Genomic DNA, 3,979 nt, shown 5'->3' with positions numbered 1-3,979 from the left:
GGTCATCTTTAAAAAAAAAAAAAGAAGTTACTCTAGGCCTCATTAGAGAACTTGACTCTGAACTTTGCTGTCAAAGATTAGGCTGAAAGAACTGGCATTTATAAACCATTATGGGGAACCATCTTTCCACACCACTGGATTCTCTGAATCCTGCCTCAGGTAAAGCTAGACCACCAGAAAGGAAGTAGCTAAAACTGCAGATTTATCTCCAATAGTTGGGTTTTAATATCGCCAGTGATGCCAGCCTCCGCTCTGCTCTGTGCCCTGGTAGGCTGACCTTCGTGGATGTCGTCCATAAACCACCTGTTCTTCAATTTTGGGGCCAGGGAAGGAGGGAGACATTTGATTGGGGACCTGGGATCCGAGTGGTGGATCACAATGAGGCATGAAAGGATGTCAGACGATTGTTTCCTGCAAGGAACCTGGGCTTTTCCTGGAACTTTGACTCTGGCACAGTGTCAGAGGGGGACACTGGGGCTTCTAGAAGTGGTGGGCTCAGCCTGGACTTCTTCGAGATGGACTATCTTACATATGATATCTATGAGTAGGCACTAATGTGTGTGAAATACCCCAGCGATAACTATAATCTTCAAAGTATGATTGAATTTTAGAAACTCCTGTAAATGTCTTCTTTATCCTTAACTATTAACTTTGTAAGGATGAGCTGCTGGGTCATACATGGGGTGTGTATTCATTTCATGGTGTTCATGAATGTGGCTGGATACAGTTGAAATGATAGTCCCCGTAGTCACACCCGCTCATTTGCAGATAGGCCCATAGCTCAGATACACCCTAATTAATTCCCAGAACTCTCTGGAGTATTCAAAACCAACCGAATCAATCCACTGTAAAAAAGAAGAACAAGTAAGATAAGAGTTTTATATATATATTACCTGAAATATGCAGAATTTAAGAAAGTAAACACACTATAAAATATTTATGAAACACCTGGCCCTTGATTTTGATGATTTTGCTTCTCATTGAGACTGGGTTTGCTTTTATGCTTACCTCAGGCCAGAAGCAATTTGGTCAAGCTGAACATTTTACAGACATGAAGGTGGCCTGGCCCTAATCCAACTTTATGGTAAGGAGTATATTAGCAAAAGTATATTCACTATTTGTCATGAAACTTTATTAATTTGAACTGAAGACACCCAAAGAATCTGGCATCTAAAACTACATAGCATTAGTTTTTCATCAATTATTAATATAAAGGGAATCAATTGTATCTAGATAAACTAGTGAGATTTAAATAAAGCTGCAAGACTTTATCTGGTTACTTGAATAAATGCTATAGTTAATTCTACGGATTGTGTGTGTATATTTAAAGATGACCAGTAAGGGGATCATAACCCTTGACTTGGTGTTGTCAGCACCACGCTCTCCCAAGTGAGCCACAGGACAGCCCTTAAGGATCATATTTTTGAAAAACAGTCGAAACCCTTATTAGCTATCCCATAGTGAAAGGAATTGATGTGATAGCATAGTAAACACATATTCTGATGTCACCTCTTCTATGAAGGCACGCCATCCCCTCCCCACTTCCACACATACTTTGCTGGCACTTAATATTTAACGTCTTAAATTATAATTATTGGAATAGCTATCTTATTCTAACCCCTACATTGTCTTTTTCTCACTCACCTTTCTAATTCTGTAATATTTAGCCAGGGCTTTCCACACGGAAGGTCTTCACTGTGTGTGGAATCAAATTAAAGTGAACTAAGTACAGGTCTGAGAGTCATAAGCCTGGTTTTTGGTTCCAGTCTTGGTGCAGTCACTGAATACAGCCAGCCCTCAGTATCTGTGGGTTCTGTATCTGCAGCTTCAACTAAAGGATCGAAAATATTCAGGAAAAAAAAAACCAGATGGTTGTGTCTGTACTGAACATGTGCAGACTTTTTTTCTTGCCATTATTCCCTAAACAATGCAGTATAATAACTATTTACATAGTATTTACATTGTATTAAGGATTATATCTTGCAGAGATGATTTAAAGTATGTGGGAGGATTGCATAGGTTATACGCAAATAGCACACCATTTTATGTAAGGGACTTGAGCATCCGTGGATTTTTTGGTATCTGTGGAAGGTACTGGAACCAATCCCCATGGATACTGAGGAAGACTGTAATTGTATCACCTGTCCAGTAATTTCTCTGAGCCTTAGGAGTCTTCTTCTCTTTCTCACCCGCTCCCTTGTAATGGTCATTTGCTATCCTGTCTTGGACTTTGTTACCTTTACCTACATTATGGTAACTTTACTATGCTGCACACTTCCATGTGGCAGCAAGTACTGAGTGTTTTAACATATTATTTAATTCTCATAATTTATGAGATGGATATCATCAGCTGCACTTCTCAGCTGATAAAACTGAGACTGGAGAGAGAGCAAGTGCCAAGTCTAAAGCATTAGCAGATGGATGAATTAAGATCTGAATCTAGAACTGTACAATGTCTGATGCACTCTGGCTGTTACCGAAGCTCGCCTTTCAATTAGAACCACTTTGAGATAGCCCCACTCTAAACTAGTATAACCCTCTCCCCCATGCATGAAATCAGAAACAACACCTATAAACATCCGTATTTGTTGTGGATTCCAAGTATTAATATAAGAAGCGAGGAGACCTCGACAAGAGCTGTCGTCATAGTTGTCACAAACCTAATTATTGGGTATAAATGTTGAATGCCTCAGCCACATAGAAGGGGCGTATGTTGAGTCTCTCTCATGACTGTGTGGAAGGAAAGCTGGACTCTATTTCTGGCTCTGCCTCCAGCTTTCTCTGTGGCCTTGGGCAAGGGACTTCAGCACTTGGTCAACATCTTGGAGTAAGAAGATGGGGATGATAACACTCGGCATCCACTACTGCACTGATTTGCTAGGACGGACTACCGAGCGTGCTGGCCAAGGGCTGTGGGATGACAGCGAGAACAGTGCTTCCTAGGAGAAATCGCACTGTGTCTGGGGCAGCGTGGGGTACTGGACGGTGCACGGATTCTGGAAAGCAGACGAACCTCTCTGTCTTGTTTCCTTATTTTACAACGGGAGGTGGAGTGGGATGGATGAATGACCACCAGCTCTTCTTCCAGCTCTAAAGGCTCAAATTCTTGGGCTCTCGGGAGCTTTGTTGCTCTCACATACCCTAGAAACAACTGGCAAAAATGAATTTAATAGAGTTGGGGACAGACTTGGGTCAAAAATGACTCTTTGCTGACATTTGCCATTGTTTAAACACAACGGCATACAGTTATTAAGGAATCACAGCTCCTAACGAAGACAGAAATGAACTTCAGTTACTTTTCCTACTTGTCCACGATCTTGTAAAACGTCTCGCGTCCCGCATGTAACTCACTACAGTGTTGCCGAGTGGCGGTTTTCCGGGGGCTTAAGTGCCTGCTTGAGCGCCAAGCACGTCATGGGGTCCCCTTGCGCGGCTTCCCCCCAAGGCATTCGGAATATATTGTTCATGGATTTGTCTTAGGATTGCTGATATTGCAGAATTTTAAAGGAATAAATGTACCCGAATTGCTGATGTTTAAGTTCTACGTATTTAAGTGGGTGGGTCACCACAGGGTCAACAGGAAACTTCAAGGTAATAGTGGCCTCAGGAAAAAGACCGGGTCGCGTCAAAGCCTCACCGACCTCCCCCCAGAGCCGGCGACTCATTTTTGTTTTTGATGCATAACGAGCGCTGCCCGGCCTTGCAGCCGAGGAAGCCCTGCCAAGCTGCGGGCCGGGGGGAGGGCGCCCCGCGGGAGGAGAGCCCTCGGCCGGAACGTCCCGGCCCAGCCCGGTCCCCGTCCTCCCGGGGGGCACTTGGTGACTGCTCCTCTCTGGGCGCCACGAGGCTTTCCCCAGGAGCGACTGCACGCGAAACCTTCCAGTCCGGGGAAGGAGATTAAAAGCGACAAAGAAAGGGGGCGGGGGACCCTCCGGAGAGCCCCCTGGGGGCTTGGAGGGGCGTCCCCGGGGAGGGCCCG

The sequence above is a fragment of the Galeopterus variegatus genome, unplaced genomic scaffold (genome assembly GCF_000696425.1).
Source record: "Galeopterus variegatus unplaced genomic scaffold, G_variegatus-3.0.2 Scaffold436, whole genome shotgun sequence".
Taxonomy (NCBI): Eukaryota; Metazoa; Chordata; class Mammalia; order Dermoptera; family Cynocephalidae; genus Galeopterus; species Galeopterus variegatus.
This window is presented reverse-complemented; position numbering follows the sequence as displayed.